This window comes from Mustela erminea, chromosome 5, assembly GCF_009829155.1.
Source record: "Mustela erminea isolate mMusErm1 chromosome 5, mMusErm1.Pri, whole genome shotgun sequence".
Classification (NCBI taxonomy): domain Eukaryota; kingdom Metazoa; phylum Chordata; class Mammalia; order Carnivora; family Mustelidae; genus Mustela; species Mustela erminea.
In genome coordinates this window covers 119,778,487-119,803,741 of record NC_045618.1, presented here as the reverse complement: position 1 = coordinate 119,803,741, position 25,255 = coordinate 119,778,487, and the positions used below count along the sequence as shown (strand labels likewise).

The following is a 25,255-nucleotide window of genomic DNA, read 5'->3' as shown; positions in this document are numbered from 1 at the left end:
AAGGATTAAGTGAGATAATCCACGTAAAGCACTCACTAGCGGGTCTAAGTCAACTCAGAGGCAGGCTTACATAAAGAAGGGCTCTGGACATGCTTCTGAAACGATTTCTTGCAAAGCAAATTAGGCTTCATGCCCTCTACCTTGCATTTAAATTACATTTTAAGGCTAGTAGAAAAATTCACATTCTTAGCTTTTTTGGAGCTTTTTCAACCACCTTATGGAGAGCAAATATTCTTATTCCCATCTTCGAGAGTTGAAAGCCAGGACTTCAAAAAAAGTGACTCACCCAAGGTCAGTTAACACAGAAAGGGCAGGGCAGGATGAGAAATCCAGACATCTTTTGACATTTTCCTTCCCTGCAGAGGTATGAGCCCCAACAAGCAAGATTCGTTTTTGCTCCAACGGTCTGTGCTCTCCTAGCTTCCTAGAGTCTTTGGAATCTGGTCGTGACTGAAACCAGTTTTACCCCTGGACTTCCCAGGCATGTGAGATGGAAACGTCCTGTGTCTCCTTCAGCTAGTTTAAGTTGGTTTCTGTCATTTGCCACCAAGAATTCCAACTGGGACAGAAGTATCACCACTAGAGTCGTTTCCTTTTACCTCTTCCATTTGACAGACAGTCACTGAATTCTTGTTATGTGTCAGGGACTGTGCTGGGCTCCAGGGACGCAACGATGAATAGAACACCATTCTTGCCCTCAAAATACAACCACCCCATGAGGTAGGGGTTGTCCGAAGCTCCTCCTTTTGTTTTCTAGAATAGGAAACCTAGACTCAGAGAGATTGAAGGACTTTGCTCAGGGTCATAGCTTTTTAGAGGCAGATCCAAGGAAAGAACCCCAGCAGAGAACTTTCTACAGAGAACATTACTTCCCAATTGGAGTCTACAGCTGATGGATGAGGGCTCATCTCAGGGGTTGCCTCTATCATTTGGAATCCAAGAAAGGCTGAAAGGGTAAATAAGTTCCAGAAGGACTTAGAGGAGCTCACATGAATGATGGAGCCAGAAAGAGTTGTGAAGGGGCAAGTCAAAGAGGCTCATATCCCTAACCTTTAGAGACAGACATCACTGAAGGCAGCTGCTGTGTCTTTCCCATAAAGTATCTCTTGCTAGTGAGACAGAACAAAGGGACAGACCAAACTTTATTCTTTTCTCATCTAGTGGGTTTTATATTTCAGATTTTGTTCTCTGCTGCCTTCAAGAAAATAGGACCCAAATGCCTCAGAACTTCTAATCAGGAAACTTAATTCCTGGAGGATAGAAGCAATAGCAGGAGGGAAAAGAGATTTGCTCCTGAGGTGAGTCAAACAAACTCAGAAATCCCCTACTTGGACTCTTTATTATAGCCCCAGAGGTAGTACCTATAGTTGGGACGAGAACAAAGAAGGCGGTGGTCTCAGCACAAAGCCACACATCACACCACCTAGCCATCGCCATGGTAACGGCAAGTCCCCACGAAACTGGGAAGAAGCTGGCACCACAGCCATTTTCTGCCTCATAATCTGAATGGCAGCATCCAGGTCAGAGGACAAACTGAGGGCCCAGGCTCGCTTCTGTCCCGAGACCCCCTTGTTTCCTGAAGAGTCACTCAACACTCAACTCTTCTTTTGCTGTTCTTCTTCCAACCCTCCTGAACACAATTCCCACAAGAGAGGTCTTCCTTCTTCTCCCTCTCGGAGCTGGTCGGTAACCTACGCTTCCAACTTACCAGCTCCTGGAATGTCTGAGCTAGAGGAGGCCTTGGGTGCCAGCTGTTTCGGACACCTTCCCCAGTTTTCCGAGGAGGGCATGAAAGCTGGGCACGTCCCGTGATGTCCCAAGGTCTTCTGACATCTTGTCCCTGGACAGCCGCCGCCAGCACACGCTTCCTGGCCTCCGCCACGCTGTCATCAGGACCCGTGATCTCCGTGCCTCCTGTTGTTTTTCAGGCCCCCAATAAGTGACTGTCGGCAGAGTTTATCTTTCCCTCCTTCTTCCCTCAGCAGGTGTCCTTGATGACCAAAGCAGATGGTCCGAAGACCCTGGCCTCCCACACAGATCCCCTGTGCCCTGCACTGGCTCGGAGAGTCCAGACTCCTGTCCAGGCTCCTCCAGTAATTTCAGAAAAGTAGCTCCCTGAGGAGGGCCAGCCAGATCACAGCACAGAATCAAAATTTTGGAGTCTCTCCAAGAACGCTCTAAAAAGAACGGCAACTGGATTTTTAAATGTTGATTGACTCGCATTGGCTTTGAAGCACTTCCATGTTTTAAAACTCTCCCTTTTTTCTCAGTCGTTTACGAGAATAACTGTTTCCACTTCCTCCATCCCTTTTGCATCATCTGTAGAAGACCCTATAAGCAGGGGATGTGCCACCGTGTGTCTAACAGATCGAGATCTTGTGACCAGGCCCTCTCTGCAAAGGACCCGAAGAACCCATACAACACACACAGATAGGCCTCCACTGGCCCCTTTCAACGAGGGGCCCCTCCCTCTCTTACCATCACCTTTCTTATCAGGACAGACACCTGTCCTGGATCAGCACTTCTCAACCTTGACAGCACATTCAAATCACCTGGGACATGAGCATTTTTAAAAACTCCCCAGGTGGGGCACCTGGGTGGCTCAATGGGTTAAAGCCTCTGGGTCATGATCCCAGGGTCCTGGGATTGAGCCCTACATCAGGCTTTCTGCTCAGCGGGGAGCCTGCTTCCCTCTCTCTCTCTCTCTGCCTGCCTCTCTGCCTATCTCTGTGAAATAAATAAATAAAATCTTTTAAAAATACATAAATAAAACTCCCCAGGTGACCCGATGGGCAACAGAGGTTGATTGCTGTTTGCCCCAGGGGTTAGGAATGGTTTCATCAATTCCTGATGGGAGATGATGGGCCGGCCCTCAACTCTCAGATATCCCCTTATATTACCCACATCTCTTACAAAGTTTCCACCTACAGTGAGAATGATGTTGACTAATATAAATTGTTCTGTGGGAAGATTACAGTGAGGCAGCCCTTTTTATTACATTCTATTTTTAGAGAATACAAAAAATAAACGTATATATTGTATCAGGTATAATAAATTATATAAATAAATATACGAATGTATTTAACATTATTGTTATGTTTTTTATTATTTCATTGTATTGTCTTTATTACAGGAACACTTATAAATAAGTCCACATTTTTAAGCTGCACCCCAGTCTCAAATAAATAAAATCTTTAAAAAAGAAAAGTTTAGCCTGCTAGCCCAAGATATTAAGATGTCTTTAAAATACTGGTATACCCACCAGGGGTGGGGAAAAGAATGCTCTCCCCTTGGGCTTGAAGAAGCAGCCATGAGTGCAAATTGTCCAGACGGATATTTACCAAGACGGCTCAAAAACCTCGAAAATGCACACTTTCTTTGCTTTAGCAATTCTACTTTAAGGAGATTATTCATAGGGAATATACAAGAAAAATGTATGCTGATGTAGTCATTATGCTCGCAAGGAATTAGAAATCACGTAAATATCCAACAATACGACAGAGAAAAATGTAGCCAACAAAAAAACCCAATAAAACAAAAAACAACTAAGAATCTCTAAAGATACATGTATGACATTCTACAAAGCCGTGTGTCGGAACGACCTGGTTATCGTGTACACCTGAAAGTGTGTGCTTTCGTGGGGCTAAGTCCGTACGGGGGTACGTGTGTGTTTGTGTGTGTGTATTAGACTAGAAGTAAATGCCTCAAATGAGCAGCTTTTTCATGAACAGCATGGTGAGATTATGGATGATTGTTTTTCTTTGAGCTCTTCTGTATTTATCATATTTTCATCAATGAATATGTATTACTTTGGTAATTTGAAATAAAAGACTGTTTTAAAAAGCACCAGCCCATTTGCCACCTGACAGATGGGAAACTGCTCAAGCACTGAGAAAAACAATTGCTTTAAAGTTTTAAAATTAAAATGAATACTTTTTAAAAATCAGATTTGAGTCCAAAAAGTGAGCTACAGACAAGATAATCAAGGTGCCCCTGTGGTTTCAAAACTCACTGTAGGGTTTTAAATAAATATCACTAATTTCAGTTCGCTGTTTGCTAAAATGGACATTTTTTAAAACAAACTCTCCCGATTCCAAATCACACTGATTCACACAAACACCTTCCCTGTTCAGTCTGCTCTGTTCATTAGGCTCCTTTCTGTGATTAGACAGGCCCCGTGTGCCCTTTTTGCGTCAGACCAGCTTATAGGACATTGTCTAGAAAACTTGTAAAACACCTAATAAAATCTGATTAGCTGAAAACCTTAATTAATCAGACATGCGGGGCTTTGGTTTTTAGAAGAAAGATGGAGGGAAGAGAAAATAAAATATTAAGGGTTTAAAACCAACAAAAAGCCCTGCTTCGAATGTGCGCTTTGTGCTTTCTCCCCTTTTCAAACTAATCTTAAAATTCGAGCAAAACAGACCTAAAAGACAATTAAGAGGAAATTAACATTGCCCATAACTTCTTCACTTCAGTTTGGCGATGATTTGTGATTTTGTACATGCTACCAGTTTTCCATGCAACACAAAACACACGCATGCACAGGGACACACACACACTTGTGCACACACACTGGTAATAGGGTGACTGCTGGGATGGCCCTCTTCCTCGTGGAAGCCTGTAACTGCAGGAACAACATTTGAAACGTGTTGACAATTTTTCATTTCTGGAAGTGGAGATATCATTTCTCCCTTAGAGCAGATTTCTAATGTTTTTCGAAAAAGTCCCAGACTGGGGTCTTTAGTGACTCCCATGTAAAGGACTTAACGGGCAAACTGAAAGAGAAATGGCAGGAGGCAGGAGGCAGGACGGTGGCTGTCTGGTATGGCATGGTTTCTAATGGAGACAGGGATATTATGCAGCCTGACTGTGCCTTTGACGAGCTGGAGAAACGATTTTTATCTGAATGACAGTTTGGGCGGGACCATTGGTTTTCCTTACGTTGCATTATTTAGTTATGTCAGTGACTGGCTTTGGGAATTGTGCTGACACCTACTGTTTTTGCTTTTTTTTTTTTTTTTTTTTTTTTTATAAGAGAGGTCAGATCAAGCTCTGTGTGCCTGAATGTACCTGGGGTGTGCGTCTGTGGTTGGGTGATTGGGGGGCGGGGGTTTCCTTGAAGGGAGGTAGAGCCCTCAGCTACCAAGGCATTCACTGCATTTGACCCTGGGATATCATCCCAACCATTCCGCAGAAGTTTGCTGAACACCTGAGCTTGGGTTTAGGCAGCTGGGACAGGTAAGGAAGGGAGCCTGCTTGGAGCCAGTGGCCAGGAAAGAGAGCTACTTCCCAAAACAGCTGCTGAAGGTGACCCGCAGGGCTTTTGAGCAGCACAGCCACAAAGCAAGGATGCTGAGGGAAGAACAAGCAGGTCAGATTTGTGAAACTGACCAGCATGGCCCGCACTTCCCAGAATGCCCTTGGATGGGAGCTGGAAGAATGGATTTCCCGTGATCTTTGGGGCAGAGATTTGGAATCATAATTTGGATATAAAAGAAAACATAAACTTATTTTGTGTTCCAGCTGGTAAGTGGGTGGCATGTACTAATAATATGCATATTCTGATTTCCTTTAAAAAGGGAAATATAATACATTGTGTTTTATCATCTGATTGCTTCACTTAAGAATACGTTCTGACAAGTTTCCCATACCATTAAATATCTTACACAACACTTTAAACCTGGCTGCCACATACTGGAAATGCATGGGTGTACTGAGATTTATTCAACCAATTTGTTTCCAGCGTCTTTATTCTCAGCAATACTGTGTCGAGCATCTTTCCTGCTCACTCTCCAGATACACTATCTTTTTAGACTAACATCCTTGAAGCAAAATTTCTAGATTAAGGGATATGGCCTTTTTGATATTTTGCCATATCTTCCTGCCCAATGGTTGTATTTCCACTTGCAGCCCTGAATCCTTAGCAATACTGGCTACCACCGCCCTTCAAACCAAAAAAGTTTGTGCGTTTTGATGGCAAAATTAAAAGGGCATCTCTTGGGGGTGGAACCCTACTCAGATGTACGCAATCAGGTGGCATTTCATTGGTGGCAAGTTTTAAAACAATATGTACTAAAGTTGGTCTGCTTTTTATCGGCACCATGAGTCTACAATACTACCCATTATTGATGGTAAGTTCCCCTCAGAGACAGTTTTTTGGTCTAATTCTACACAACTACTGCAGTTCTGGTCAAGTTTTAATAAGATTGATGTTATCTTAAAATTAGTGCATTTTTATTACGTATCCTTTAATATAAACAGTTTTCTAAAAATAGTCTCTTCAACAAATGGTGTTGGGAAAATTGGACAGCCACATGCAGAAAAATGAAACTGAACCATTTCCTTACACCAAACACGAAAATAGACTCAAAATGGATGAAGGACCTCAATGTGAGAAAGGAATCCATCAAAATCCTTGAGGCAGCAACCTCTTCGACCTCAGCTGCAGCAACTTCTTCCTAAAAACATCGCCAAAGGCAGGGGAAGCAAGGGCAAAAATGAACTATTGGGAGTTTATCAAGATCAAAAGCTTTTGCACAGCAAAGGAAACAGTTAACAAAACCGAAAGACAACTGACAGAATGGGAGAAGATATTTGCAAACGACATATCCGATAAAGGACTAGTATCCAAAATCTGTAAAGGGCTCAGCAAACTCAACACCCAAAGAACAAATAACAAGTAATAATAAATAATTCAATCATGAAATGGGCAGAGGACATGAGCAGACATTTCTGCAAAGAAGACATCCAGATGGCCAAGAGACACATGAAAAAGTGTTCAACATCACCTGGCATCAGGGAAATACAAATCAAAACCACAATGAGATACCAACTCACACCAGTCAGAATGGCTAAAATTAACATGTCAGGAAATGACAGATGCTGGCGATGATGTGGAGAAAGGGGAACCCTCCTACACTGTTGGTGGGAATGCAAGCTGGTGCAACCACTCTGGAAAACAGCATGGAGGTTCCTCAGAAAGTTGAAAATAGAGCTACCCTATGACCCAGCAATTGCACTACTGGGTATTTACCGTAAAGATACAAATGTAGTGATCCGAAGGGGCACGTGCACCCAGATGTTTATAGCAGCAATGTCAACAACAGCCAAGCTATGGAAAGAACCTAGATGTCCATCAACAGATGAATGGATAAAGAAGATGTGGTACATATATACAATGGAATACTATGCAGCCATCAAAAGAAATGAAATCTTGCCATTTGTGATGACATGGATGGAACTAGAGGGTATTATGCTTAGTGAAATAAGTCAATCGGAGAAAGACAACTATCATATGATCTCCCTGATATGAGGAAGTGGAGATGTAACGTGGGGAGGTTGGCGGGTAGGAAAAGAATAAATGAAACAAGATGGAATCGGGAGGGAGACAAACCATAAGAGACTCTTAATGTCACAAAACAAACTGAGGGTAGCCAGGGGGAGGGGGTAGGGAGAGGGTGGTGGGGTTATGGACATTGGGGAGGGTATGTGCTATAGTGAGTGCTGTGAAGTGTGTAAACCTGGTGATTCACAGACCTGTACCCCTGGGGCTAATAATAAATTATATGTTTATATAAAAATTTAAAAAATTATTTAAAAAAATGTAAAAAAAATAGTTTTCTACATGGAGTTCATTTAAAGAACCCCCAGTTCTGGGATCACCTTCAGGGACAGGTGGAGGGGCTGGCAGTTTCCTTTTGAGGTTCACTTCCTGATGGCTTGAAGTAATCCAAGTTTTCTTGGGGCACAACTCTGTTCCCAACACCGTGTTTCCCAGATACTTGCCTTTGAACAGAAATTGGACATAATGACTGCACAGACCTTGAGTGAGCTCATTCCATGTGGGCATGCGCAATTTTGATTTTGTGTCTAAATGCGAAAGAAAACCAAGTATAAACTGTGAGGTATGGTGGTTTCGCTTTGAAAGTACAGATTTTTCGTTCATGCCTGAGATAGTTTACTGAATTTAAATACTACCTGTAAAATCAAAATTTGTTCTTCTTGTTAAACTGTGGATTGTTTAGAAACTAAAGAACAAGCCAGGAGAATGAAACGGGACTGAAAAATTGTTCATTACAGGACAATTATTTTCATAAAATATGATAACTGACTGCAACCAAAGGACCAAGTTCAAAGTGTTAATATACAAAAACTGTTGGACAAATAGTAAAATTGATTTTCTTTTTTGTGCTGTAACAGTTATTTTATTTTTTATTTTATTAAAAATGAATGTAATTAGGTGGAGGGGAGGGGGATGGGGTTTGGGGAAATTGGGTGACGGGCATTAAGGAGGGCACGTGATGTAATGAGCACTGGGTATTCCATAAGACTGATGAATCGCTGATCTCTACCTCTGAAACCAATAATACATTAAATGTTAATTAATTGAATTTAAATTTAAAAATAAAATAATGAATGTATTTATTATACATATTATACATATAATGTTCAATAAAAGAAAACTTTCAATGTTTGCATTTCTCTTCTGGCCATTGTTAGTATTTGTTCTATTCCATGATTATTTCTGAAAATAATTTTGTCCAGTAGAGGAAGAGAAGGGTTGAGGTATGACCATGTGGGCCCAGCTACTGGCCATCAAGGGCCTAGCACAGGCTCCCTTGTTCAAAATTAATGGAGAATTTAAAGATGGCGACAGTAGCACAATAAACCAAGATTGGAGTTCTTCTGAACATAGGGTCGGTGCGGCTGCACAGGTCGCACACGCATGAAGCTGGCCCTGGTTCTGAGTATCCAGTATGCTGGGAACAGCATCCTCTCCAGGTTGTTCCCTTCCTTGATTATAGGTGAGGTTGCCAGATGTGCTCACCCTCTCCCCTAACCTTCAGAGAAGAGCTGCTTCAATGCCCTTCAGATTCTCCATCATCCCCCACAGAAGACATCAGCTTCAACCTACCATACCCAGCTGCAACCCAAGTGCTGAGATAAGTATACACCTCAGTTCACCAGAAAAGTCGATTCCCCAGAACTGCACACCCCCAGATCTTTTTGAAACAAATCATTGCTTTACCAAATGAATAGTTCTTACTCTGTTGGAGCTCTGGAAAATCTGACTGTTGGGTAGTTGTGTCCTTACCTGCGGTCTCTTTGGGACTGAGATTTACACCACATCTGTGCTGGGTGAAGAGAGGTCAAATGTGGGCCACTCGTTTCCCAGTGCACCACCACAGGAACGCACCAGGGATGGTTGGATACCACAGAACTTATGACCGATTGAAGATAAAGTGATAGTGGTGAAGGCTGGAATTTTTAACCAAGAGCACTTTGGGCTCCATGTCCCATGGTGGGAACCAGAGGAAAAAAGCACAGTCCAGCCCTCCAGGGCTCAGAGGACAGCTTACCCAGTATGAGGGGCAGCACACCTCCAGGCAAAGAGAGACTCAAGGGAGAACAGATGAACAGGGTGGGTGGGGGTGTGTGGCCTCTGCGCTGCCCCCACTGGGTGGAGAGCCTGTGAGGGTGACTGTCCCTTGGCCTTCATACCCCTTTTGGTAAGAGGAGCACCTATAAAACACTCCAAGCTTCATGAGTCGCTAGTGGGAAATAACTAAGAAGAACCCACTTGTGATTCTTAAAGTGCATTTGACAGAACTGAAACCATACAAAGGAATTGTGCTTCTAGGGTTTTCTTGTGAAAGGCGGGAGAAAATGCCCCACAGCTTTTGCAAAGAGGCCGCCAGAGTATTTCTGAGACAAGAGTCTTGTTTTCATTCATGTACATAAAGGGATCGACTCCCTGAAGCCAAGAATCCCTGATGGGCTGGATCAATGGCCACTAACGTGCCCATTTGGAGCTGGTAGGAAGTTAAACAGGGATTTCAGAAGATTTGTAATTATAATTTAAGATAAGCCAGGGATGCAAATGAAGCTGACATTTAACTCCAAGTGGCTGACTATGTATTGTGGTCTCGGGGTTCCACCAGCACCACACGCCAGCTGACTCCTGGTGCACCCCTGCCCTGCACAGTGCCTCGAGGACAGAGCCTCTCTCAGATGTGTGTGCCAAGCCTGGCCCTGTCCTGGGTCACAGGTGACAGACACTCCACCATTCAGACATCGGCCTGGCCCCGAGCCCAGAGGACTTCTGTTATTCAGGTGAACAGGCCCCTGTCACCATGGACTAGAGGCTAATTTCTGGAATGCCTGCTCCCAGCCGAGAAATAGCTTTCCAGGGGAAGTCCTTCCAGACAGGCGAAGGCCTGCAGGTGGAGGAACAGTTTCTCAGTGAAGCTCATCTCTTGGCTTTGTGGGACTAAACCCAAACTACACCACCAACTACCCTGACACCTTGGCAAGTTATTATTCTAAACTTCACATTCTGTGTCTTTAAAATGGGTGTAACCATAATGTCTACTTCAACACCTGGCACTGAGTAAGTGTTGAGCAATTATTAGAAGAAATAAGGTTGTTGTTTTTTTTTTTCCTGGTTAAAATTGAGACAGAGAGATTTAAGGCCACTGAACTACATACTTAAAAATGGCTTCAGTGCTAAATTTTAATGTTAGATATATGTTACCATTATAAAATTTTTTTTAATTAAGAAACTGATGAGCATTTATGCTTTCAGCTATGACAGAGGTACAGGGATTGAACTTACCCTCCTGTCCTAACTAAAACCCCGAATAAAACATATGAAACAACACTTTTCAGATGTCAGCCAATAGTGCATGATGCGATCCCCAAGGGAAGAGAAATAAACAAGGGGAAAGAATTTCCAGGTAGAGCACAGGGAGGGAAACCCTCACAGAGCCTGATGGTTTTCCTGAGTTGTGAAGAGAGAGTCAAGAATTCAAGCAGGCCATGGTAGCTAGAAATCATGGGGCAGAGAAGAGGGTTGTAGAGCGAGGAGGAAGTTACAAAGGGAGACAGCACTGAAGATCTGACCTTGGCTGACCACTGATGAGTGTGTGCATGTAAAGAAGTTACCTGGAAAAACAGCCAACAAAATGAGCAGGCTGACCAACCCAGAGGGCTCACCCAGGGCGGGAGTGGTTCGTGTTCTTACCAGCCAAGTTGCGGGCAATGTCATAATACACAGAGCATCGAAAGAGTCCTTGGAAAGTGTTGTTTCAGCAATGGGGAAAAATTAGCGCTAGGCTAAAGGAGGCTCTAGAACAATCCAACAAAGCTTAAAGCAAGCCTCAAAAAGATTAAAGTAATTTAACTACATTCCAGAACAAAGTCCAAGAATATGTAAAGGGAAACAAAAATACCAGCACCCATCTAGAGTACCCATCACAGCATCTGGCATCCAACTTAAGAATTACCAGGCATGTAAAGAAGAAGGAAAATATAACCCAAAATGAGGTGAAAAATCAGTCAATAGAAACAGACCCCAATGTGACATTGATGATGTAATTAGTAGACAAGGACATTAAGACTTTTTAAAACTGTATTCTGTATGTGCAAGACAGGGAAAAACATGAACATGTTAAGGAGAGACATAGAAGCTCTAAAAACAGACCCCAAAAGAACTGAACTACTAGAGATTAAAAAAAAAAAAAATACAAGGTCTGGGAGTGCCTAGGTGGTGCAGTTGGTTAACTGTCCGGTTCTTGGTTTTGGCACAGTTAGTGATCTAAGGCTCATGAGACTGACCACCACAACAGACTCCTTGTTCAGGGCAAAGTCTGCTGAAGTTTCTCTCTCCCTCTCCCTCTGCCCCTACCCTCTGTGCTCTCTCTCTCTCTCTAAAATAAAATAAAGAAATCTTTTTAAAGAAAATACAACATCTACAATAAAAATATACTGTGTGATGACAACAACAGATTAAACATTGCAGAGTGAAATATCAATGAACTTGAAGGCATGGCAGGAGGAGCCATCTGAAATGAAACAGAAAAATAACTGGGAAAATTTAAAATAAAGCACCAGTGAGCTGTGGAACGCCTTCAAGCAGCCTAATATATGTGTAACTGGAGTCTCTCCAGGAGCGTGGGGAGGAACAGAAAAAAGGTGGAGAGATGATGCCTGAGATTTTTGCGAATTTGAAGAAAACTGTAAACTCATGGATCCAAGAAGCTCAGTGAAGCCCAAGCCCAAGAAACATGAAGAAAACAACACCAAGGCAAAGGACAATTGAGTTGCTTAAAGCCATTGTGATAAAAAGAACATCTGAAATTAGCCAGAGATAAAAAAGGATACAGTGTATACCAAACAGAAAAAAGAAGAGTGGCAGCAGATTCCTCACCAGGAAGAACGTAAGCCGAGAGACAGTAGAGACACATCTTTAAAATAGTGAAAGAAAAAACCCACATACCTAGTATTCTATACCCAGCAGAAATATCTTTCAGTAAATGAAAGCTGACATGCTAAAGCAGAAAGAATTCATTCCCAGCAGACCGGTATAATAAGAAACATCAAAGGAAGTCCTTTGGGCAGAAGAAAAATGATACTAGATGGAAATATGCATTTATAGAAAAGAATGACAAGCACCGAAAATGGTATCTGTACGAGGTATCTGTAAAAGGCTTTCTTCTTACTTTTAAAAGAACTTTAAAAACTAAAGCAGAGAGAGCGCTGGATGGCTCAATCGGTTAAGCATCTGACTCTGGATTTCAGCTCAGGTCATGATCTCAGGGTCCTGGGATCGAGCCCCAAGTCAGTCTCCACACTCAGTGGGGAGTCTGCTTGAGATTTGCCCTTTCCCTCTGCCCACCCCCGCTCACAAGCTCTCTTTCTAAATACATAAATACAATTGTAAAATAATAATAATAATAATAATAATAATAATAATAATAAAAAAACAGAGGCTCTCCTTTTCCTGCCATTTAAATTGTCCATTTTCTGGGGTGGAGAATTCATGTGACTGGGACTCCTGCTACTTTGGACTCTAGCATGTGACTGAGGCTGATTATTTGCCTCTCCGGGCCTCAGTTCCCCTCATTTGTCAAATAAGATCCTGTGTCCAGCCTGCTTCACGGGGTGGTTGTGAAGATAAATAAGCTGGTAAACAACTAACCTTTTGTATAATTAAAGCAACCTATCAAAATGCCTGGTCTCATTTCAGTTTCGTAGCCCCTTCCAAGAAAGCATCTACTCGTGGTGAGTCTACCGCAGATGCCAAGGCTGAAGGCTGTACCTGGAGCAGTAGGCCGGCATCTCCTCTCTCCTGCAGTGGAGACCCCTCTTCTGTCCTTTGGTCTAGGTGCGATCACTTGAGAACACACCTTCTCTTGCAATACACTCCCTCATTCTGGTCAAGCCCCCCACCTCCCCAGCAGGCCTGCCTATCCAACTCCCAGGAACAACGGGGCCACAGTTGCTCTGGCTGGCTTTCCCCGAGGAAAGCCATGGAACAATACCATCTCCTGTCTGGGCATGAAACAAGAACTTGAGCCACACTCGGAGTGGCAAGAGGCCCAGCCTCTCTGCCTGTTGACTCTTCCTGTTTGCTCAGGGGAAGGTGGCCCTGGGGTGACCCAGGCAGGGAGGCTGCACCAGTGGGCAGAAGGCCAGGCCCCAGTTTGCGGTTTAAGAATGATGAGTCATCCTGGGGTCATGCCCTGGGCTGGGAGAGGTGCCCAACCCCAGCAGATTTATTCCGAGTTGCTCTCCCTCCTACTTTTGTTCCCACAGACATTTGCCCAGTATCCACCGCAGACCAGATTCACTGCCAAATGGTTTCTATACACCACCTCGTTTCTTCTTCCCAGCAGCCTGGTGGGACTAACAGTTGGTATTAACATGCCCATTTCACAGATAAGGAAACTGAGGTTCAGTTGGTTGGCAGCACAGCTGAATCCAAGCCATTTGCTCCCACCTCAAGTCCAGAGCCCTTTCTAGAGCTCCATGTCCCTGTTCCTGCGTGGCCTGGATGTTGGTACACTCACTGGACACAGGAGTTTGGGAGGGTTTCAGAAGCAGCAGCAGAAGAGTAGCCCTAGCCAACATTTCTGGAAGGGCGACCGAGTGCCAGGCACTGTGCGAACTCTTCACAGAAGCCACTCATTTTAATCCTCAGACTAATTCTAAGAACTAAATACTGCTTTTCTCGAATGTCACTCGCCTGGCATTGCACAGTTGAGAAGGCTGGGCTGGGCTTTGTAGCAGATCCATTATTTTGTCCCAAAGAGGTCATGGGTCCTAGGTTGGTATCCCCAGGAAGAAGATCTAGAGACGGCATAGTGTATTTGGCATGGCCAGAAAGCAGTGGCAGAGGGCAGGGGGAGTAAGACACCAAAGTGTAGGAAATCCTTAGAAGTACGGTGTAGAGCAGGTCACCACTATGGGCCACCAGAACTTTACCCCTCTGGGGACCTCTGGGAAGCAGCACAGGATAGTGCTTCTCAAACTTTAACTCACTCCTGGGACATTGTTAAAATACCGATTCTGATGCACCAGGTCGGGGTGGGGCCCAAGATTCTGTACCACTAACCAGCCGCCATTGGGGTCCACACTGCGGGCCCTGGGACCACGCTTCGAGGAGCAAGAGTGTGTAGAGCACACACTTTACAATTACCCGAGCAGAAGACTGAGAAAGCTGGGATATTAAACTCCAGCAGCCTTCCGGCATTGGCTGAGGCCTGCTGGGGTGGGACACCAGGGCCCCAGCTCGCTGGGCTGCCCTGGCCTGGAGAAGACCCTCCGGCAGGGCGCTGCGCCCCCTACAGTCCTGTTGGTGGGGGCTGGAACATGCATGCTAAGGGGGCCTGGCAGGGCTCCAATAGCTTCATTATGCACAGGGTTGTCCTGATCCCACTGCCCTCCCCGCCCACGATGGAAGCCTGCATTATCCCCACATTAGGTGCTAAGAGCATCTGAGTAAGCCAGAGAGAGCCCCCCCCCCGCCCTTTTGCAGGGGCCCCAAGCAATGTCCAGAGAACACCCCGGAGCTGATCCTAAATCCAATCCAGACCCCAGATCCCTGAATGGGGCTTCCTCCCTATTTCCTCAGCCACTCTTGAACTCCAAAATTGGGGAGTAGCTTCAAAAGTCCCTTCACTGATGAGCAGGGGTCTAGCAGGGTCACGGTCAAGGTCTTGCTGGGTCCTACCTCTGTCTTTAGCCTGGCCGGGGGGACACAGTGGCTCCCCCCACGGGTGGGGGCTCCTGAGGAGGCTGGCAGAACATCTTGGGGGCATGTTCTGCCTCCGTTTCCTCATCTATGAAGTGTGGAGAGTAGAAGATGCTGCCTCGTACACTTGTGCATACGAAGTGCCAGCCGCGGGCCCTGGTATACAATCAGCACTCAAATGGTCGCTCTGATCAGGCTGACAGGCTTCAACACCCCGTGTCAGTAGCTCTTCTTCTTCTTTTAAAGATTCAGTTATTTATTTGAGAGACAGAGTATGAGAGCTAGAGAAGGGGCAGAATGAGGGGAAGCCGATTCCCCGCTGAGCAGAGAGCCCACATGGGGCTCCATCCCAGGACCCCAAGATCATGACCTGAGCCAAGACCAGGAGTTGATGGCTTCACCCGTGGAGTCACCCAGGCGCCCTCCTAGCTCTTCTGTTTCGAATCCTTTGTTTGCTAAAAAGGGCCCCATACCCCCAGGTGAGGGAGAGTCCAGAAAACAAGAAGTGTTGTTGCTTCGCACCCTTCACCCCAGGACCTGCGTGTGGATTGCTGGGGCAGGGCACAGCCCTTGTGCCCATGTTCGTTCACTGAGGGCCCCTCCAATGGCAGGAACAAGGGAGGGTCCCGTGGATGGAGTCGGGTCCTTCAGTGACCACTGCCCCCCCCCCTTCGCCCCACTGTGGAGTCCTACAGAAGAGGGAGGGAGATGCCGGGACCCTGGGGACTGCACTGCACAGAGGGCCCCATGCCTAGTCCCGGACGGGCAGAGCAGGGGTGTTCATCAGGATGCTGGGAGCCCAGTCTGGCCTTTTGTAAAGCTTCTGGAGCAGACCTGCTGTTTGCTCTAGATGCAGAAAAGAATACGAAGTTGATGAATTTGGGTCCCTGCAGAACAGCGGGGGTCCACATCTAGCAGAGGGAAGACGCAGGGTCCCCACACTCCTGAGTCAGCTCGCGGCCCTTCCTGGGTGCACGCGAACACCCCTGGCCCTCCTTCCTCTCTCCATCCATCTGCAGCTTCCACCACACGCCTGCCGGCCCTACCGTCAGCTGGAGGACGACTGTGCTTGGTTTTGATTTGTTTGTTTTTGTTTTTAAGGCTAGGCTCCTGGTCAAATCATCCCACCCTCCCTCCCGTCACCCAAAACTTCCTCACTTGGTGTTTTCTAGCTTCTTTTCAATTTGTTGATTCATATCCTGCTTTCTTCAAAGAGATCCGAGGTGGCTGCTGTCAAAGTAAAGGAACAGTAAAACCAGCATTCGTGAGGGACAACAGCAGAACAACATGCAGAAGAGGGGAAGGAGAAAACAACTTACCAAGAGCCCTTGGCCGAGGGCAGTTGCAGGAAGGAAGAAACAGGGAAGCAGACACAGCCTGTATCTTTCACTGTATACAAGTTCATCATGGGGGAAAATGAATAAGCAGAAACCCACCGGTTCTTGGCTCTGAGCTTTGAGAGGATTTTGTCTGGGTCGTCAGATATCGGGCTCTGGGTCCTCGAGTAACTTAATGAACAGTATCTCCAAATGGTGGCCATAAACGCAGAAGACTTTCTCGCATTGACGGTTTCGTCCATCCATTCTCAAAACAAGATGAGTGCATAATAGAGCGTGTTTCCTTCGAAGGGTTCACCAGGATACCTTATAATAAAGCAAGCCAAGAATTTAAATGTTTCATTTTAAAAGATTTTGTTCACAATACTAATAATGTGATTAGCATTTATGAGTGATGGCAGATTATCTTTAAAACCTGAAGATTCAGGGGCACCTGGGTGGCTCAGTGGGTTAAGCCTCTGCCTTCGGCTCAGGTCATGATCTCAGGGTCCTGGGATCGAGCTCTGCATCTGGCTCTCTGCTTGGCAGGGAGCCTGCTTTCTCCTCTCTCTCTGCCTGCCTCTCTGCCTACTTGTGATCTCTGTCTGTCAAATAAATAAATAAATAAAATCTTTAAAAAACAAACAAACCAACAAACCCTGAAGATTCAGGGTCCTTCCCAGAGTGAGATCAGGAGGAGTTTACCCATAATGGCAGAGAGATTCGCCACCCGTAAAGGCAGCTCTATTTGTTGGTGGAGGAATTAGTTTTCCAGGGCTTCCCTAACCAACCACAGCAAACTGGAGGCCTGGAGCAACAGAAATGTCTGGTCTCACAGGTCTGGAGGCTGGAAGTCCCAGGTCAAGGGGTCCACAGGGCCAACCTCCGTCTGAAAGCCAGAGAAGTATCTGTTCCAAGTACTTTCTCTCCCTGTGATAGCCTACCTGCAGTCCTCACATGGTCTTCTCCCTCTATGTCTGTGTCTGAATGTCCCCTTTTGATAAAGACAACAGTGCTCTTAGAATAAAGGTCGACTCTATTCCAGTATGACCCTCACCTTAATCTGATTTGCAATGACCCTATTTCTTTTTTTTTTTTTTTTAAGATTTTATTTATTTATCAGACAGAGATCACAAGTAGGCACAGAGGCAGGCAGAGAGAGAGGAAGGGAAGCAGGCTCCCTGCTGAGCAGAGAGCCCGATGAGGGGCTCGATCCTAGGACCCTGGGATTATGACCTGAGCTGAAGGCAGAGGATTTAATCCACTGAGCCACACAGGTGCCCCGACCCTATTTCTAAATAAGGTCACATTCTGAAGGACTGGGGAGGGGGGTCAATATCTCGATAGATGATTGTGGAAAGCGGGGAGGCACAACTCAACCCAGAACAGAGCCAAGGACAGGAATGAAGCCCGAGATAAGTCTTGGGGACCAGCGTATGCACTTGTGGGAGGGAAAACTGACATGTCACTGAGCAGAAACCCAATCAAATGCCTCCTGTCCAGGCTGGAGGTTTATAATCACAACAGCACGGTTCTTCCAGGAGCCTGGGAGAAGAGCAGAAGAGTAAGAATTTGTCCATGTTTACCCGGCCCTGGCCAAGAGAGAGAGGCAGCAAATCTGGGGATCTGGGCACTCTGGCCTCCATGTAGATACACTGGGCGGCCAGTCCGGAAGCCTCCACCAGGTTTTTCCATGGTTTTGATAAAATCTTTCTCTTCAGATTTTCTTGGTTCTAATACCGAGCTCACCAAACTGACCAATTCATCTTCTCAGGAGCCCTGATACTGGGAATCACCAGGTACATTTAACATCATAGGACACTCGGTGTAAATGTCATCTCCCTGCTTTGTGCAAGGGATAACCCACCCTCGTATAGTATAAATCTGGGGTCAACGCTCCTCCACTGTGGAGGGAGCGTACAGTCCCTGAAAAAGACGCTTTCTCTCTTGTCAATTAACCCAGGGGCACTCTGGTTTATTCATCAGTCTTTTGTGATCTTGGTTAATGGTAGTCTGCTCTGCTCCAACCAAGTTCTTTGGGAGTGGTTGTCAAAGCCAGAGAGCAGTTCCTCCGAGATGCTAATTCAGGAAGTAGATAAGAAAAAGCCCGGCGTGAGAGGTAGGAGGAGGAAAGGAAAGATCCTAGAGAGAAAGGGTGTACTTGAGGAGCTGGAGGAACAGTGGAGAGCAGACAAATGTCCTGTGGGCTGAAGTGGGGAGATGGTTTAGGAGTGCTTGGCAGTGGGGGCGGGGAAGTGGCAAAGGAAAGGCCTCAAAATAGCATTGAGTGCAAGGAAATTGGGACAAGAGGAAAGGAACTGTGAGAAGCATGAATGGTGCTTATATGTTGTTTTTCAAAGAGATGAAAACTAAAGATGGAAAATTCCTGGGTGTTTTGTTTGTCGTCTGCTTTTTCTTGTTGTGGCTGTTGATTATTTTGGCTATTTGATGGGACTTCTTTGAAAGCAACTCTATGTAGAAACAGCAGCGCTGCCCAAGAGAGACAGTATCTGGGCTGCATATGTTGTTTCAAATCAAAAAGTGGCTAAAGAAAAAAAAAAGTGACTAAAGTAGTAGCCACTTTAGAAAAATAAAAAGAAACAGGTGCAACTAATTTTAATAATATATTTTGTTTAACCCAATATTATCCAAATATTATTGCAATATGTAATCAATATTTTCAAAGGTATTAATGGAATGTTTTACATTGTCATTTCCATATTGAGTCTGTAAAATCCAGTATATTTAGAGCACTTCTCAGTTTCATCTGCAGGGGCCATTATCTGTGTGTCAGCACAGATAGTGGCTGGACAAGGTAGTTTGGGGATGCTTAAGGATAAAGTGATAATAATAGTAGTAGTAGTAGTAGTAATTAATAATAATGGTCATTTATGGAGCCTCTTAGATGTGACACATGTCACATTAACTCTCTTTTTCATGCACCATTACACTTAATCCTCTTAACCTTACATGGTAGGTACTATTATTATCTCATTCTGTTTGATACTGAAACAGCATCAGAGAGGGTGAGTGATTTGCCCAAGGTCACACAGCTGGTAAAGGGCAGAGTTGGGATTGGAAACATTTCACCCGACAAGAGCATTTGGCTTCATTTCCTCCAGGTCAGCAAAGAGGCCGGCACCGCCCCGGCTCTCCCCAGCCCCGTCCTGGGAGTTCAGGCACCAAGGAGGGACTTTCTTTCCTGATTAGTGGAGCTGTCATGTTGACTTAAAAAAACAGCCCGGAAAGAACATTAATTGTACAGCTGAGCATCCTGTGTGACTGACTGAGAACAGGGCGGTAACAAGACGCTCGGACTCCCATCACCTGGAGGAAGCTGCAAATTCAAGGCCAGCGACCAGGTTAACAAAATGCAATTGTTCTCAATGACACTTACTTAGCAAAGAGCCAGGGAGAGAATTGATTGTCATTAAATCCGGACAAGAGCATCGATTGTCCCCCCCAGTGATGATTTGAAGATTCTGACTTATCCATGCTGAGCGTGTTGGGGCAGACACACTGTGATGTGATTTCCCGCACAGAAACAGGCTCCAGTGTGGCCAGTCAGGAAGACAGAAGCTGGAGACCGAGGCCCGGCCAGAGGCGGGGGCTGCCGAGGTCATGCCCACGCCACCCCATGCCCCACCTCCACCTCCACCCCTACCAGCCACACGCAGAAGGAGACGAGTCCGGGCTGGCCTGAGAGGTGGGAGATTGGGGGATGGGGGTGGGGGTGGGGAGCCTGGGGTAGGGGTTGTCTCTTCTCTGGTCCTGTTTGTCCTTCAGTCTGTGACATTTTAGCCAGAATGAAGTCTCAGATGGCTGTGTGGGACAGACATCCTGTGTGCAGTGGACGGGACGCAGGACCGGAGTGCTGGCCTCGGGCCTGTGGCGTCCAGTTTCATTCCTTGACCTTCCCCAGCTGAGCTCAGCCTGCCGTAGCTGGAGTGAACCCCGGGCTCTGTTCCCTGACTTCACACCAGCCAACAGCGGTGAGGAGTGGAGAGATACGAGCGGGGGGTGACAAAGGCCGGACTGTTCTTTGCAACCAGTATTTTTAGGCCTGAAGAAGACCACCCACCACTGAAAAGTTTGGGGAACGATCCACCAGCTGCCAGTGAGACATCCATGAATCGCCACAGCTAGATTTGGGGAGGTGAGCACGCCGGAAGGTAGGAATCACATTTCTCGTCGGCATCCCGGCACCTATCCGGATTGGCACATAGCAGTCGCTGAAAAACAAGTGTGGGTTGACTGTGAGTGAGAAGGAGAAAAATCTATTTTAAAACTTTCTGAATCTATTTCTTCCTAATCCTTTCATGTTTTTGGACAGGCTTCACTGTATATGCCACGCTGGAAAAGGAGTCATGTATTTAAAAATAAGTAAGTGCCAGAAGTACCCAAACTCATCGTCTGAGTTGTTGCTGTTATTGTTGTTGTTGTTTTAAAGGAAGCCCAATTATTTTAAATGCATTTGACTATATTTAAAGGCTAACTACCTGCAAGATACGGCAGTTCTCTAAAAAGGCTTCCCATCGACTGAAGAACTACCACTAAACATTATACTGGAATGTCCTGATTGTAAACAGGAGAAGCCTGTCTGCAAACCATAGATCTATAGTCTCATGGCAATATTCTTGGCCGGATTATTGTGAGTATGGTTCATAAGTTCTTGGCAAGGAAGCCAGTTTGGACTCACTAAGATACGATATGTGCATGAAGGGAGGAAGGAATGGATGAATAAAGCGTGGTTGCTTTTATGAGGGATATGTTCCCTAAGACCTCATATAATTTAGTACACGCATAAATCACGACTAATTCCCCCATAGGAATAAAGCAGGATTTACATCATTTCAAGTTTTGTTCATTCAGTGAAACTTTATTCTTTCTCGTTGTTTTCTTTCAGATTTGCATAATTCATATTAGCGTAGAGTATGACTCTATTTCCTCTTTTATAAAGGAAGACTCTGGACTTTTGACCTGGAGATCAAAGATCTCCAGTTTTGATTGGATGGAGAAATGTAGGTTTTATTTTCATAAAGCCAAGTGCATCTGCCCTCAGAGTGTGCTGATCAGAAGGAAACTGACCTACCAGTTTTCCAGAACCATGCCACAGGGCGTCAGCTTTGTCCAAGTCAATATACAAAAGACATCTGTGATCCAACAACATCAGGAGGGACAGCAAAATCAGGACCCTCACACCATCCCCCAGTGGTAATCTCAACTAGCCTTGAACTGTGGACCAAATCTAAGGAGGTGGCATTTAAGAGAGAGAAACAAGCAGAGAGAGAGGCAGGCTCCCTGCTGAGCAAGGAGATGGACACAGGACTTGATCCCAGAATGGACTCGATCTTGACCGGAGCTGAAGGCAGATGCCCACCCGACTGAGGCGCCCCAAAGCCCTTGACTCTGATCCCAAATTAATATCTGGAGAAGGACACCAATGGCTGGGACTTACCTGTTTTAGTTAATTGCAAGTTCAGTCTGAATCAGTGGCATGATGAGTCTTCTGACAATAAAATTCAGTCTTTGGTTTCAGGAATAGAAATGGGAGATCTAGAAGGGAGGAGGTGACAATCCCCCTCCTCAAACTTACCTGTAGTTCTATTCTCAGCTCTCGGTTTTGATCACAGATGGGAACATGTCCAGAAGAGAGAAAGAGAGAAAGAGTAGATGGAACTTGAAATGTCTGTTCTGGAAAAGACTTAGGAAATTATCGTTTCCACACGGAGAAATGGTTGCTGTATGCAAGAAGAGTTAGCTTGCATTTTTGTGGACTTCCAGGCTCGTCCAAGAACCTTCCCATGAAAGTTTAATGGAGTGAAATTTTTGTTTCAATAACAGGACAGTTACAGGGTCTCAAGATGAAAGGGTCCCCTGAGTTCAGGTGATGGGTTTGGTCATCTTGGCACCACCTAATGGCTAATCGGGAACATGGTACAAAAGAGTCCGTGTATCTCATTTCCCTTTCTTTCAAACTCCTAGGGAGTTGCTTCCAGATGATTGAGAAAAGAGAAAATCAAGGAGAAGATTACGAGAAACAGTTTTAAAAATTACTTTGGTAGTAACGAAATGACAATTCGAACAGTAATAACGGAGATTTTGCCTGTTAGCAAGAAGCAAGGGGAAAAGTAAATTCCAATACTGACGAGGCTGCGGTGAAAACTTTGGTGCTTTCATTCGCTGCTATCCACACCGACTCCTTTTGGAAAGCCTGTAGGGAAAGACCTCGACATTGCTAACCCTTCTGTTCCAACAGTCCAACAGGCTAGCTAACAAAAGACAAGTTGAAAACGTGCAAATGGACACATGCCTGAAGATAATCACTGTGGTATTACTTATCAGGGAGAGAAAAGTCCAAGCTCTGTAAACAACGAAGAAGGAACGGTTGAAGATGACAGGCATTCTCTCGCTAGAGTATTATGTCTCATTTAAAGAGTCATGCTCATGGGGCACCTGGGTGGCTCAGTGGGTTAAAGCCTCTGCCTTCATCTCAGGTCATGATCCCAGGGTCCTGGGATCGAGCCCCGTATCAGGCTCTCTGCTCAGTAGGGAGCCTGCTTCCTCCTCTCTCTCTGCCTGCCTCTGCCTCTCTGCCTACTTGTGATCCGTCAAAAAAATTTTTAAAAAATCTAAAAAAAAAAGTCATGCTCATGGTACCTGTGGGGAAAATGCATAGGACAGAAAACGGTGTGTGCACCTATGGGGGATTGCCACCTAAAATTCTACAGATGTGATGATTCTAATTGCATGCCAGACAGATGGGTATGACACAAGATAAGAAGGACAATTTCCTCCTTTGGGTCCGGCTTTGCCACAAGCGAGCTGTGGCATTTCGGGCAAATCCCTGTCTTTTTCTGTGCCACAGCGGCCAACTGGGTAAGACAGGGAGTTGGGACTCACTGGTGTCTAAGGTCCTTTCCAGTTTTAAGAAGTGAATAGAATGGACCTAGGTCGTGAAGAAACTGTATCCCAGAGGGTTTAAGAAATCAGCCACGGTCTTGCTTTCGGACTTACCCCATCACACTCCACTTCTTCCATATTCCATATTTTTAGAAATCAGTTTTGCAATGAAGAGCAGATGAGAAAAAATAGAATTCCTTGATCTTTCTCAAATAAATTGCCACACTTTGAAGGAAATTTAGCCATATGCTCCCCCAAGTACTTTAGTATGAAGAAGCATAACACAGTTCTCGAGTCATTAGTATACTTTATTCAACAATGCCCAAGAATGATTTCAAATCCAGATGCTGCTCCTAAGACATTACTGAAATGCGCTGTCCTGGGGAGGTTTATTCGCACAAAACAAAGGGAAGGGGTGGACATTTAATAAACCGGTTTATTCACTTGCATTTCAGTCTTTTTTTTTTTTTTTTTAATTGTCTTTCCCCAGTTCCTTAGTTTTGTACTCCAATCAGTGGAAAAATGGTCACTATGTTTGTGCATAACTCAGGCCCTTTTCATTCTTAGGGGTTTGAGAAGCAAGGTAACAGACATGAGCTTTCAACACATAGCCAAAAGCCTCCTCGTCATGCCCAGACTTCCTCTGAAATTGCCTTCATCTGTTCAGAACTTTCTGGAAGGGTGATGATTTCTGAGTTCAGACACTTCCTTTTCATCAGGCAGAGCAGTCAAGAGGGGAGGAGGGACTAGAGAAGAAACGCCACTAGCACAGGATCAACACACAAAAGGGTCCTCGGGGTCACTGAAGTAGGTGGAGAATTTCACTACTCTGAGGAGTAAACTTTACAGACAGTGTTTGATCTTTTCGGAAAAGAACCCATTTTCAATTGTCCAGGATGAATTTTTAAACTGCAGGGACAGCCCACAACCAGAATACCTAAAAATTAGAAGGAGAGCTTACGTATTATTTAGATATCAAATAACGCATCTATCCAGCAAATCATTACATTTTCAAGGCAGAGTCTAGTTTGGCTCCAAGAACACTTTGACCTAGAGCTCTCCAACCAAATGCACAGCACAGCCTGGCGAACGCTGCAGTTAAAACCAGGGCAGGAAGGACAGAAAGTCCCTTACAAGTGTGAGTTTTATTAGTACCCCTGATTTCTTCTTTCTCTGCATTTATACCAAGCTGCTTTTAATAAAATAAAGACAGTAGTCATCCTTCGTTGACCTCTTTTTGGGAATTGGGGTGTGAATTGAAGAGGGAGGAGGCGGTGGCCGGTTGCCATCTTGAAGGCAGAGAACCCGGATGAGGAGGCACGTGAATAGAGAGTAAGGAAGTGAACACACATAGAAGCAGCTTAGAGATACACCCGAGTGCTGTCCTTTCAAACCAGTCACCTGGCAATACTTTGAACTTGTTCCAATAAGATTGCCCCTGCTTAACCCTCAGGAAGCTCTGCTCCAGAAAGAATGGCCTCAACCCCTTTGGGGGCCATTTAAGCCTGAGCATCTGCCTTCCACATCAGCTCAGGACTCCACTAGCTTGCAAGTCCCTTCAAGGCTGGCTCCACCTGTCACTGTCACCCACCTGTCACTGGGATAGGATTGGCGCCAAATGATGCTTCTTGAATTAAAAAAGAGAAGTGCCTCGTGAGGATAGCACAAGCATCATTACCAGAAATAATATGCAATACCTAATTCGATGAGTTTGACTTTGGTGCAGTTTTTTTCCTACCGCCGTGGTCTTATTTCAAGTCTTTGCTACTTGTCTCCTTTTTCCCTTACACCGGAGTGTACCCGAGAGGACTTGCATTTTGGTCTTCACTGCAGGTCACAACTGAGTACCAGATTTCCACCCTTCCTCTCTTCCGTGGGATGGTCTGTGGGCCTCTGGAGGTCCTATGAGCATTTGGAGGTGTTCTCATTTGGACAGAGCTTCCTCAGGTATTTGAGCATTCAGTCTAACTGGGAGTCTTTTTTAACCACCTTGAGGTTA

At 45.2% G+C, this 25,255-nt stretch overlaps 2 long non-coding RNA genes across 2 annotated transcripts; one reads left to right on the top strand and one right to left on the bottom strand.

Moving 5' to 3' along the window:
• Positions 1 to 16,175: 16,175 nt before the first annotated feature.
• LOC116591643 lies at positions 16,176 to 20,751 on the bottom strand. Its single transcript, XR_004286088.1, has 3 exons — positions 20,435 to 20,751; positions 16,357 to 16,680; positions 16,176 to 16,267 (listed from the first exon to the last, which is right to left on the bottom strand). It is a non-coding gene; the product is annotated as an uncharacterized LOC116591643 (long non-coding RNA).
• On the top strand, positions 20,160 to 20,751 carry LOC116591644. Its single transcript, XR_004286089.1, has 3 exons — positions 20,160 to 20,345; positions 20,415 to 20,525; positions 20,687 to 20,751. It is a non-coding gene; the product is annotated as an uncharacterized LOC116591644 (long non-coding RNA).
• Positions 20,752 to 25,255: the final 4,504 nt, after the last annotated feature.